We start from the raw sequence: 15334 nt of genomic DNA on the forward strand, positions 1-15334 counted from the left end.
CTGGAACATTATGATGACAAGGGCCATGGATCATTGTGATGACAGGGCCATGGAACATTGTGATGACAAGAATTCGGGAGCATTGAGATGACAATGGCCATGGAGCATTGTGATGACACGGTCATGTAACATTTTGATGAGAAGAATTCTGGAGCATTGTCATGACAAGGGCCATGGAGCATTGTGATGACACGGTCATGGAACATTGTGATGACAAGAATTCTGGAGCATTATGATGACAAGGGCCATGGAGCATTGTGATGACACGGTCATGGAACATTGTGATGACAGGAATTCTGGAGCATTGTGCTGAAAAGGGCCTTGGAGCATTGTGATGACACGGACATGGAACAATGTGATGAGAAGAATTCCGGAGCATTGTGATGACAAGGGCCATGGAGCATTGTGATGACATGGTCATGGAACTTTGTGATGAGAAGAATTCTGGAGCATTGTGCTGACAAGGGCCATGGAGCATTGTGATGACACGGTCATGGAACATTGTGATGACAAGAATTCTGGAGCATTGTGCTGACAAGGGCCATGGAGCATTGTGATGACACGGTCATGGAACATTGTGATGACAAGAATTCTGGAGCATTGTGATGACAAGGGCCATGGAGCATTGTGATGACACGGTCATGGAACATTGTGATGAGAAGAATTCTGGATCATTGTGATGACAAGGGTCATGGAGCATTGTGATGACATGGTCAAGGAACATTGCGATGACAAGATTTCTGGAGCATTGTGATGAAAGGGCATGGAGCATTGTGATTAAAGTTGACAAGGAACATTGTGATGATATGGGCAGAGAACTCTGGGATGACATTGGTCATGGAGTATTGTGACAAAAAGTGTCATGGAACATTGTGCTGACAAGGGCCATGGAGCATTGTGATGACACGGTCATGGAACATTGTGATGAGAAGAATTCTGGAGCATTGTGCTGACAAGGGCCATTGAGCATTGTGATTGTACGGTCATGGAACATTGTGATGACAAGAATTCTGGAGCATTATGATGACAAGGGCCATGGAGCATTGTGATGACAGGGCCATGGAACATTGTGATGACAAGAATTCGGGAGCATTGTGATGAAAATGGCCATGGAGCATTGTGATGACATGGTCATGGAAGATTGTAATGAGAAGAATTCTGGAGCATTGTCATGACAAGGGCCATGGAGCATTGTGATGACACGGTCATGGAACATTGTGATGACAAGAATTCTGGAGCATTGTGATGACAAGTGCCATGGAGCATTGTGATGACACGGTCATGGATCATTGTGATGAGAAGAATTCTGGAGCATTGTGCTGACAAGGGCCATAGAGCATTGTGATGATACGGTCATGGAATATAGTAATGACAAGAATTCTGGAGCATTATGATGACAAGGGCCATGGAGCATTGTGATGACACGGCCATGGAACATTGTGATGACAAGAATTCTGTAGCATTGTGATGACAAGGGCCATGGAGCATTGTGATGGCACGGTCATGGAACATTGTGATGAGAAGAATTCTGGAGCATTGTGCTGACAAGGGCCATAGAGCATTGTCATGATACGGTCATGGAACATTGTGATGAGAAGAATTCTGGAGCATTGTGATGACAAGGGCCATAGAGCATTGTGATGATACGGTCATGGAACATTGTGATGAGAAGAATTCTGGAGCATTGTGATGACAAGGGCCATGGAGCATTGTGATGACACAGCCATGGAACATTGTGATGACAAGAATTCTGGAGCATTGTGATGACAATGGCCATGGAGCATTGTGATGACACGGTATGGAACATTGTGATGACAAGAATTCTTGAGCATTGTGATGACCAGGGCCACGGAGCATTGTGATGAAACGGTCATGGAACATTGTGATGACAGGAATTCTGGAGCATTGTGCTGAAAAGGGCCATGGAGCATTGTGATGACACGGTCATGGAACAATGTGATGAGAAGAATTCCGGAGCATTGTGATGATAAAGGCCATGGAGCATTGTGATGACACGGTCATGGAACATTGTGATGACAAGAATTCTGGAGCATTGTGTTGACAAGGGCCATGGAGCATTGTGATGACACGGTCATGGAACATTGTGATGACAAGAATTCTGGAGCATTATGATGACAAGGGCCATGGAGCATTGTGATGACAGGGCCATGGAACATTGTGATGACAAGAATTCGGGAGCATTGTGATGACAATGGCCATGGAGCATTGTGATGACATGGTCATGGAACACTGTGATGAGAAGAATTCTGGAGCATTGTCATGACAAGGGCCATGGAGCATTTTGATGACACTGTCATGGAATATTGTGATGACAAGAATTCTGGAGCATTGTGATGACAAGTGCCATGGAGCATTGTGATGGCACGGTCATGGAACATTGTGATGAGAAGAATTCTGGAGCATTGTGCTGACAAGTGCCATGGAGCATTGTGCTGACACGGCCATGGAACATTGTGATGACAAGAATTCTGGAGCATTGTGATGACAATGGCCATGGAGCATTGTGATGACACGGTCATGGAACATTGTGATGAGAAGAATTCTGGAGCATTGTGATTAAAGGGCATGGAGCATTGTGATTAAAGGTGACAAGGAACATTGTGATGATATGTGCAGAGAATTCTGTGATGACTGTAGTCATGGAGTATTGTGACAAAAAGTGTCATGGAACATTGTGCTGACAAGGGCCATGGAGCATTGTGATGACATGGTCATGGAACATTGTGATGACAAGAATTCTGGAGCATTGTGATGACAAGGGCCATGGAGCATTGTGATGACACGGTCAAGGAACATTGTGATGACAAGAATTCTGGAGCATTGTGATGACAAGGGCCATGGAGCATTGTGATGACACGGTCAAGGAACATTGTGATGATAAGAATTCTGGAGCATTGTGATGACAATGGCCATGGAGCATTGTGATGACACGGTCATGGAACATTGTGATGACAAGAATTCTGGAGCATTGTGCTGACACGGGCCATGGAGCATTGTGATGACACGGTCATGGAACATTGTGATGAGAAGAATTCTGGAACATTATGATGACAAGGGCCATGGAGCACTGTGATGACAGGGCCATGGAACATTGCGATGAGAAGAATTCTGGAGCATTATGATTAAAGGGCATGGAGCATTGTGATTAAAGGTGACAAGGAACATTGTGATGATATGTGCAGAGAATTCTGTGATGACTGTGGTCATGGAGTATTGTGACAAAAAGTGTCATGGAACATTGTGCTGACAAGGGCCATGGAGCATTGTGAGGACACGGTCATGGAACATTGTGATGACAAGAATTCTGGAGCATTGTGATGACAATGGCCATGGAGCATTGTGATGACACGGTATGGAATATTGTGATGACAAGAATTCTGGAGCATTGTGATGACAAGCGCCATGGAGCATTGTGATGACACGGTCATGGAACATTGTGATGACAGGAATTCTGGAACATTGTGCTGAAAAGGGCGATGGAGCATTGTGATGACACGGTCATGGAACATTTTGATGAGAAGAATTCTGGAGCATTGTCATGACAAGGGCCATGGAGCATTGTGATGACACGGTCATTGAACATTGTGATGACAAGAATTCTGGAGCATTGTGATGACAAGGGCCATGGAGCATTGTGATGACAGGGCCATGGAACACTGTGATGACAAGAATTCGGGAGCATTGTGATGACAATGGCCATGGAGCATTGTCATGACACGGTAATGGAACATTGTGATGAGAAGAATTCTGGAGCATTGTCATGACAAGGGCCATGGAGCATGGTGATGACACGGTCATGGAACATTGTGATGACAAGAATTCTGGAGCATTGTGATGACAAGGGCCATGGAGCATTGAGATGACACGGTCATGGAAGATTGTGATGACAAGAATTCTGGAGCATTCTGATGACAAGCGCCATAGAGCATTGTGATGACACGTTCATGGAATATAGTAATGACAAGAATTCAGGAGCATTATGATGACAAGGGCCATGGAGCATTGTGATGACACGGCCATGGAACATTGTGATGACAAGAATTCTGGAGCATTGTGATGACAAGGGCCATGGAGCATTGTGATGGCACAGTCATGGAACATTGTGATGAGAGGAATTCTGGAGCATTGTAATGACAAGGGCAATGGAGCATTGTGATGACACGGTCATGGAACATTGTGATGAGTAAAATTCTGGAGCATTGTGCTGACAAGGTCCATGGAGCATTGTGATGACATGGTCATGGAACATTGTGATGAGAAGAATTCTGGAGCATTGTGCTGACACGGGCCATGGAGCATTGTGATGACACGGTCATGGAATATTGTGATGAGAAGAATTCTGGAGCATTGTGCTGACAAGGGCCATGGAGCATTGTGATGACACGGTTATGGAACATTGTGATGAGAAGAATTCTGGAACATTATGATGACAAGGGCCATGGAGCACTGTGATGACAGGGCCATGGAACATTGTGATGACAAGAATTCGGGAGAATTGTGATGACAATGGCCATGGAGCATTGTGATGACAAGGTCATGGAACATTGTGATGAGAAGAATTCTGGAGCATTGTCATGACAAGGGCCATGGAGCATTGTGATGACACCGTCATGGAACATTGTGATGAGAAGAATTCTGGAGCATTGTGCTGACAAGGGCCATGGAGCATTGTGATGACACGGTCATGGAACATTGTGATGACAAGAATTCTGGAGCATTATGATGACAAGGGCCATGGAGCATTGTGATGACAGGGCCATGGAACATTGTGATGACAAGAATTCGGGAGCATTGTGATGACAATGGCCATGGAGCATTGTGATGAAATGGTCATGGATCATTGTGATGAGAAGAATTCTGGAGCATTGTCATGACAAGTGCCATGGAGCATTATGATGACAAGGTCATGGAACATTGTGATGAGAGGAATTCTGGAGGATTGTGCTGAAAAGGGCCATCGAGCATTGTGATGACACGGTCATGGAAGAATGTGATGAGAAGAATTCCGGAGCATTGTGATGACAAGGGCCATGGAGCATTGTGATGACACAGCCATGGAACATTTTGATGACAAGAATTCTGGAGCATTGTGATGACAATGGCCATGGAGCATTGTGATGACACGGTCATGGAACATTTTGATGAGAAGAATTCTGGAGCATTGTCATGACAAGGGCCATGGAGCATTGTGATGACACGGTCATTGAACATTGTGATGACAAGAATTCTGGAGCATTGTGATGACAAGGGCCCTGGAGCATTGTGATGACAGGGCCATGGAACATTGTGATGACAACAATTCGGGAGCATTGTGATGACAATGGCCATGGAGCATTGTCATGACACGGTCATGGAACATTGTGATGAGAAGAATTCTGGAGCATTGTCATGACAAGGGCCATGGAGCATGGTGATGACACGGTCATGGAACATTGTGATGACAAGAATTCTGGAGCATTGTGATGACAAGGGCCATGGAGCATTGTGATGACACGGTCATGGAACATTGTGATGACAAGAATTCTGGAGCATTCTGATGACAAGGGCCATGGAGCATTGTGATGACACGGTCAAGGAACATTGTGATGACAAGAATTCTGGAGCATTGTGCTGACACGGGCCATGGAGCATTGTGATGACACGGTCATGGAACATTGTGATGAGAAGAATTCTGGAGCATTGTGCTGACAAGGGCCATGGAGTATTGTGATGACACGGTTATGGAACATTGTGATGAGAAGAATTCTGGAACATTATGATGACAAGGGCCATGGAGCACTGTGATGACAGGGCCATGGAACATTGTGATGACAGGAATTCGGGAGCATTGTGATGACAATGGCCATGGAACATTGTGATGACACGGTCATGGAACATTGTGATGAGAAGAATTCTGGAGCATTGTCATGACAAGTGCCATGGAGCATTGTGATGACACGGTCATGGAACATTGTGATGAGAGGAATTCTGGAGGATTGTGCTGAAAAGGGCCATCGAGCATTGTGATGACACGGTCATGGAAGTATGTGATGAGAAGAATTCCGGAGCATTGTGATGACAAGGGCCATGGAGCATTGTGATGACACAGCCATGGAACATTTTGATGACAAGAATTCTGGAGCATTGTGATGACAAGGGCCATGGAGCATTGTGATGACACGGTCATGGAACATTGTGATGAGAAGAATTCTGGAGCATTGTGCTGACAAGGGCCATGGAGCATTGTGATGACACGGTCATGGAACATTGTAATGACAAGAATTCTGGAGCATTGTGATGACAAGGGCAATGGAGCATTGTGATGACAGGGCCATGGAACATTGTGATGACAAGAATTCGGGAGCATTGTGATGACAATGGCCATGGAGCATTGTCATGACACGGTCATGGAACATTGTGATGAGAAGAATTCTGGAGCATTGTCATGACAAGGGCCATGGAGCATGGTGATGACACGGTCATGGAACATTGTGATGACAAGAATTCTGGAGCATTGTGATGACAAGGGCCATGGAGCATTGTGATGACACGGTCAAGGAACATTGTGATGATAAGAATTCTGGAGCATTGTGATGACAATGGCCATGGAGCATTGTGATGACACAGTCATGGAACATTGTGATGACAAGAATTCTGGAGCATTGTGCTGACACGGGCCATGGAGCATTGTGATGACACGGTCATGGAACATTGTGATGAGAAGAATTCTGGAACATTATGATGACAAGGGCCATGGAGCACTGTGATGACAGGGCCATGGAACATTGCGATGAGAAGAATTCTGGAGCATTATGATTAAAGGGCATGGAGCATTGTGATTAAAGGTGACAAGGAACATTGTGATGATATGTGCAGAGAATACTGTGATGACTGTGGTCATGGAGTATTGTGACAAAAAGTGTCATGGAACATTGTGCTGACAAGGGCCATGGAGAATTGTGATGACACGGTCATGGAACATTGTGATGACAATAATTCTGGAGCATTGTGCTGACAAGGGCCATGGAGCATTGTGATGACATGGTCATGGAACATTGTGATGAGAAGAATTCTGGAGCATTGTGATGACAAGGGTCATGGAGCATTGTGATGACAATGGCCATGGAGCATTGTGATGACACAGCCATGGAACATTTTGATGACAAGAATTCTGGAGCATTGTGATGACAATGGCCATGGAGCATTGTGATGACACGGTCATGGAACATTGTGATGAGAAGAATTCTGGAGCATTGTCATGACAAGGGCCATGGGGCATTGTGATGACACGGTCATTGAACATTGTGATGACAAGAATTCTGGAGCATTGTGATGACAATGGCCATGGAGCATTGTGATGACACGGTATGGAATATTGTGATGACAAGAATTCTGGAGCATTGTGATGACAAGCGCCATGGAGCATTATGATGACACGGTCATGGAACATTGTGATGACAGGAATTCTGGAACATTGTGCTGAAAAGGGCCATGGAGCATTGTGATGACACGGTCATGGAACATTTTGATGAGAAGAATTCTGGAGCATTGTCATGACAAAGGCCATGGAGCATTGTGATGACACGGTCATTGAACATTGTGATGACAAGAATTCTGGAGCATTGTGATGACAAGGGCCATGGAGCATTGTGATGACAGGGCCATGGAACACTGTGATGACAAGAATTCGGGAGCATTGTGATGACAATGGCCATGGAGCATTGTCATGACACAGTAATGGAACATTGTGATGAGAAGAATTCTGGAGCATTGTCATGACAAGGGCCATGGAGCATGGTGATGACACGGTCATGGAACATTGTGATGACAAGAATTCTGGAGCATTGTGATGACAAGGGCCATGGAGCATTGAGATGACACGGTCATGGAAGATTGTGATGACAAGAATTCTGGAGCATTCTGATGACAAGCGCCATAGAGCATTGTGATGACACGTTCATGGAATATAGTAATGACAAGAATTCAGGAGCATTATGATGACAAGGGCCATGGAGCATTGTGATGACACGGCCATGGAACATTGTGATGACAAGAATTCTGGAGCATTGTGATGACAAGGGCCATGGAGCATTGTGATGGCACAGTCATGGAACATTGTGATGAGAAGAATTCTGGAGCATTGTAATGACAAGGGCAATGGAGCATTGTGATGACACGGTCATGGAACATTGTGATGAGTAAAATTCTGGAGCATTGTGCTGACAAGGTCCATGGAGCATTGTGATGACACGGTCATGGAATATTGTGATGAGAAGAATTCTGGAGCATTGTGCTGACAAGGGCCATGGAGCATTGTGATGACACAGCCATGGAACATTTTGATGACAAGAATTCTGGAGCATTGTGATGACAATGGCCATGGAGCATTGTGATGACACGGTTATGGAACATTGTGATGAGAAGAATTCTTGAACATAATGATGACAAGGGCCATGGAGCACTGTGATGACAGGGCCATGGAACATTGTGATGACAGGAATTCGGGAGCATTGTGATGACAATGGCCATGGAACATTGTGATGACACGGTCATGGAACATTGTGATGAGAAGAATTCTGGAGCATTGTCATGACAAGGGCCATGGAGCATGGTGATGACACGGTCATGGAACATTGTGATGACAAGAATTCTGGAGCATTGTGCTGACAAGGGCCATGGAGCATTGTGATGACACGGTCATGGAACATTGTGATGACAAGAATTCTGGAGCATTATGATGACAAGGGCCATGGAGCATTGTGATGACAGGGCCATGGAACATTGTGATGACAAGAATTCGGGAGCATTGTGATGACAATTGCCATGGAGCATTGTGATGACATGGTCATGGAACATTGTGATGAGAAGAATTCTGGAGCATTGTGATGACAAGGGCCATGGAGCATTGTGATGACACGGTCATGGAACATTGTGATGAGAGGAATTCTGGAGCATTGTGCTGAAAAGGGCCATCGAGCATTGTGATGACACGGTCATGGAAGAATGTGATGAGAAGAATTCCGGAGCATTGTGATGACAAGGGCCATGGAGCATTGTGATGACACAGCCATGGAACATTTTGATGACAAGAATTCTGGAGCATTGTGATGACAATGGCCATGGAGCATTGTGATGACACGGTCATGGAACATTTTGATGAGAAGAATTCTGGAGCATTGTCATGACAAGGGCCATGGAGCATTGTGATGACACGGTCATTGAACATTGTGATGACAAGAATTCTGGAGCATTGTGATGACAAGGGCCCTGGAGCATTGTGATGACAGGGCCATGGAACATTGTGATGACAACAATTCGGGAGCATTGTGATGACAATTGCCATGGAGCATTGTCATGACACGGTCATGGAACATTGTGATGAGAAGAATTCTGGAGCATTGTCATGACAAGGGCCATGGAGCATGGTGATGACACGGTCATGGAACATTGTGATGACAAGAATTCTGGAGCATTGTGATGACAAGGGCCATGGAGCATTGTGATGACACGGTCATGGAACATTGTGATGACAAGAATTCTGGAGCATTCTGATGACAAGGGCCATGGAGCATTGTGATGACACGGTCAAGGAACATTGTGATGACAAGAATTCTGGAGCATTGTGCTGACACGGGCCATGGAGCATTGTGATGACACGGTCATGGAACATTGTGATGAGAAGAATTCTGGAGCATTGTGCTGACAAGGGCCATGGAGTATTGTGATGACACGGTTATGGAACATTGTGATGAGAAGAATTCTGGAACATTATGATGACAAGGGCCATGGAGCACTGTGATGACAGGGCCATGGAACATTGTGATGACAGGAATTCGGGAGCATTGTGATGACAATGGCCATGGAACATTGTGATGACACGGTCATGGAACATTGTGATGAGAAGAATTCTGGAGCATTGTCATGACAAGTGCCATGGAGCATTGTGATGACACGGTCATGGAACATTGTGATGAGAGGAATTCTGGAGGATTGTGCTGAAAAGGGCCATCGAGCATTGTGATGACACGGTCATGGAAGTATGTGATGAGAAGAATTCCGGAGCATTGTGATGACAAGGGCCATGGAGCATTGTGATGACACAGCCATGGAACATTTTGATGACAAGAATTCTGGAGCATTGTGATGACAAGGGCCATGGAGCATTGTGATGACACGGTCATGGAACATTGTGATGAGAAGAATTCTGGAGCATTGTGCTGACAAGGGCCATGGAGCATTGTGATGACACGGTCATGGAACATTGTAATGACAAGAATTCTGGAGCATTGTGATGACAAGGGCAATGGAGCATTGTGATGACAGGGCCATGGAACATTGTGATGACAAGAATTCGGGAGCATTGTGATGACAATGGCCATGGAGCATTGTCATGACACGGTCATGGAACATTGTGATGAGAAGAATTCTGGAGCATTGTCATGACAAGGGCCATGGAGCATGGTGATGACACGGTCATGGAACATTGTGATGACAAGAATTCTGGAGCATTGTGATGACAAGGGCCATGGAGCATTGTGATGACACGGTCAAGGAACATTGTGATGATAAGAATTCTGGAGCATTGTGATGACAATGGCCATGGAGCATTGTGATGACACAGTCATGGAACATTGTGATGACAAGAATTCTGGAGCATTGTGCTGACACGGGCCATGGAGCATTGTGATGACACGGTCATGGAACATTGTGATGAGAAGAATTCTGGAACATTATGATGACAAGGGCCATGGAGCACTGTGATGACAGGGCCATGGAACATTGCGATGAGAAGAATTCTGGAGCATTATGATTAAAGGGCATGGAGCATTGTGATTAAAGGTGACAAGGAACATTGTGATGATATGTGCAGAGAATACTGTGATGACTGTGGTCATGGAGTATTGTGACAAAAAGTGTCATGGAACATTGTGCTGACAAGGGCCATGGAGAATTGTGATGACACGGTCATGGAACATTGTGATGACAATAATTCTGGAGCATTGTGCTGACAAGGGCCATGGAGCATTGTGATGACATGGTCATGGAACATTGTGATGAGAAGAATTCTGGAGCATTGTGATGACAAGGGTCATGGAGCATTGTGATGACAATGGCCATGGAGCATTGTGATGACACAGCCATGGAACATTTTGATGACAAGAATTCTGGAGCATTGTGATGACAATGGCCATGGAGCATTGTGATGACACGGTCATGGAACATTGTGATGAGAAGAATTCTGGAGCATTGTCATGACAAGGGCCATGGGGCATTGTGATGACACGGTCATTGAACATTGTGATGACAAGAATTCTGGAGCATTGTGATGACAATGGCCATGGAGCATTGTGATGACACGGTATGGAATATTGTGATGACAAGAATTCTGGAGCATTGTGATGACAAGCGCCATGGAGCATTATGATGACACGGTCATGGAACATTGTGATGACAGGAATTCTGGAACATTGTGCTGAAAAGGGCCATGGAGCATTGTGATGACACGGTCATGGAACATTTTGATGAGAAGAATTCTGGAGCATTGTCATGACAAAGGCCATGGAGCATTGTGATGACACGGTCATTGAACATTGTGATGACAAGAATTCTGGAGCATTGTGATGACAAGGGCCATGGAGCATTGTGATGACAGGGCCATGGAACACTGTGATGACAAGAATTCGGGAGCATTGTGATGACAATGGCCATGGAGCATTGTCATGACACAGTAATGGAACATTGTGATGAGAAGAATTCTGGAGCATTGTCATGACAAGGGCCATGGAGCATGGTGATGACACGGTCATGGAACATTGTGATGACAAGAATTCTGGAGCATTGTGATGACAAGGGCCATGGAGCATTGAGATGACACGGTCATGGAAGATTGTGATGACAAGAATTCTGGAGCATTCTGATGACAAGCGCCATAGAGCATTGTGATGACACGTTCATGGAATATAGTAATGACAAGAATTCAGGAGCATTATGATGACAAGGGCCATGGAGCATTGTGATGACACGGCCATGGAACATTGTGATGACAAGAATTCTGGAGCATTGTGATGACAAGGGCCATGGAGCATTGTGATGGCACAGTCATGGAACATTGTGATGAGAAGAATTCTGGAGCATTGTAATGACAAGGGCAATGGAGCATTGTGATGACACGGTCATGGAACATTGTGATGAGTAAAATTCTGGAGCATTGTGCTGACAAGGTCCATGGAGCATTGTGATGACACGGTCATGGAATATTGTGATGAGAAGAATTCTGGAGCATTGTGCTGACAAGGGCCATGGAGCATTGTGATGACACAGCCATGGAACATTTTGATGACAAGAATTCTGGAGCATTGTGATGACAATGGCCATGGAGCATTGTGATGACACGGTTATGGAACATTGTGATGAGAAGAATTCTTGAACATAATGATGACAAGGGCCATGGAGCACTGTGATGACAGGGCCATGGAACATTGTGATGACAGGAATTCGGGAGCATTGTGATGACAATGGCCATGGAACATTGTGATGACACGGTCATGGAACATTGTGATGAGAAGAATTCTGGAGCATTGTCATGACAAGGGCCATGGAGCATGGTGATGACACGGTCATGGAACATTGTGATGACAAGAATTCTGGAGCATTGTGCTGACAAGGGCCATGGAGCATTGTGATGACACGGTCATGGAACATTGTGATGACAAGAATTCTGGAGCATTATGATGACAAGGGCCATGGAGCATTGTGATGACAGGGCCATGGAACATTGTGATGACAAGAATTCGGGAGCATTGTGATGACAATTGCCATGGAGCATTGTGATGACATGGTCATGGAACATTGTGATGAGAAAAATTCTGGAGCATTGTCATGACAAGTGCCATGGAGCATTGTGATGACACGGTCATGGAACATTGTGATGAGAGGAATTCTGGAGCATTGTGCTGAAAAGGGCCATCGAGCATTGTGATGACACGGTCATGGAAGAATGTGATGAGAAGAATTCCGGAGCATTGTGATGACAAGGGCCATGGAGCATTGTGATGACACAGCCATGGAACATTTTGATGACAAGAATTCTGGAGCATTGTGATGACAATGGCCATGGAGCATTGTGATGACAAGAATTCGGGAGCATTGTGATGACAATGGCCATGGAGCTTTGTCATGACACGGTCATGGAACATTGTGATGAGAAGAATTCTGGAGCATTGTCATGACAAGGGCCATGGAGCATGGTGATGACACGGTCATGGAACATTGTGATGACAAGAATTCTGGAGCATTGTGATGACAAGGGCCATGGAGCATTGTGATGACACGGTCATGGAACATTGTGATGACAAGAATTCTGGAGCATTGTGCTGACACGGGCCATGGAGCATTGTGATGACACGGTCATGGAACATTGTGATGATAAGAATTCTGGAGCATTGTGATGACAATGGCCATGGAGCATTGTGATGACACGGTCATGGAACATTGTGATGACAAGAATTCTGGAGCATTGTGCTGACACGGGCCATGGAGCATTGTGATGACACGGTCATGGAACATTGTGATGAGAAGAATTCTGGAGCATTGTGCTGACAAGGGCCATGGAGCATTGTGATGACACGGTTATGGAACATTGTGATGAGAAGAATTCTAGAACATTATGATGACAAGGGCCATGGAGCACTGTGATGACAGGGCCATGGAACATTGTGATGACAAGAATTCGGGAGCATTGTGATGACAATGGCCATGGAGCATTGTCATGACACGGTCATGGAACATTGTGATGAGAAGAATTCTGGAGCATTGTCATGACAAGGGCCATGGAGCATTGTGATGACACGGTCATGGAACATTGTGATGACAAGAATTCTGGAGCATTGTGATGACAAGGGCAATGGAGCATTGTGATTACAGGGCCATGGAACATTGTGATGACAAGAATTCGGGAGCATTGTGATGACAATGGCCATGGAGCATTGTCATGACACGGTCATGGAACATTGTGATGAGAAGAATTCTGGAGCATTGTCATGACAAGGGCCATGGAGCATTGTGATGACACGGTCATGGAACATTGTGATGACAAGAATTCTGGAGCATTGTGATGACAAGGGCAATGGAGCATTGTGATGACAGGGCCATGGAACATTGTGATAACAAGAATTCGGGAGCATTGTGATGACAATGGCCATGGAGCATTGTCATGACACGGTCATGGAACATTGTGATGAGAAGAATTCTGGAGCATTGTCATGACAAGGGCCATGGAGCATGGTGATGACACGGTCATGGAACATTGTGATGACAAGAATTCTGGAGCATTGTGATGACAAGGGCCATGGAGCATTGTGATGATACGGTCAAGGAACATTGTGATGAAAAGAATTCTGGAGCATTGTGATGACAATGGCCATGGAGCATTGTGATGACACGGTCATGGAACATTGTGATGACAAGAATTCTGGAGCATTGTGCTGACATGGGCCATGGAGCATTGTGATGACACGGTCATGGAACATTGTGATGAGAAGAATTCTGGAACATTATGATGACAAGGGCCATGGAGCACTGTGATGACAGGGCCATGGAACATTGTGATGAGAAGAATTCTGGAGCATTATGATTAAAGGGCATGGAGCATTGTGATTAAAGGTGACAAGGAACATTGTGATGATATGTGCAGAGAATTCTGTGATGACTGTGGTCATGGAGTATTGTGACAAAAAGTGTCATGGAACATTGTTCTGACAAGGGCCATGGAGCATTGTGATGACACGGTCATGGAACATTGTGATGACAATAATTCTGGAGCATTGTGCTGACAAGGGCCATGGAGCATTGTGATGACATGGTCATGGAACATTGTGATGAGAAGAATTCTGGAGCATTGTGATGACAAGGGTCATGGAGCATTGTGATGACAAGGGCCATGGAGCATTGTGATGACACAGCCATGGAACATTTTGATGACAAGAATTCTGGAGCATTGTGATGACAATGGCCATGGAGCATTGTGATGACACGGTCATGGAACATTGTGATGAGAAGAATTCTGTAGCATTGTCATGACAAGGGCCATGGGGCATTGTGATGACACGGTCATTGAACATTGTGATGACAAGAATTCTGGAGCATTGTGATGACAATGGCCATGGAGCATTGTGATGACACGGTATGGAATATTGTGATGACAAGAATTCTGGAGCATTGTGATGACAAGCGCCATGGAGCATTGTGATGACACGGTCATGGAACATTGTGATGACAGGAATTCTGGAACATTGTGCTGAAAAGGGCCATGGAGCATTGTGATGACACGGTCATG

This window comes from Balaenoptera acutorostrata, chromosome 4 (assembly GCF_949987535.1).
Source record: "Balaenoptera acutorostrata chromosome 4, mBalAcu1.1, whole genome shotgun sequence".
NCBI classification, from domain to species: domain Eukaryota; kingdom Metazoa; phylum Chordata; class Mammalia; order Artiodactyla; family Balaenopteridae; genus Balaenoptera; species Balaenoptera acutorostrata.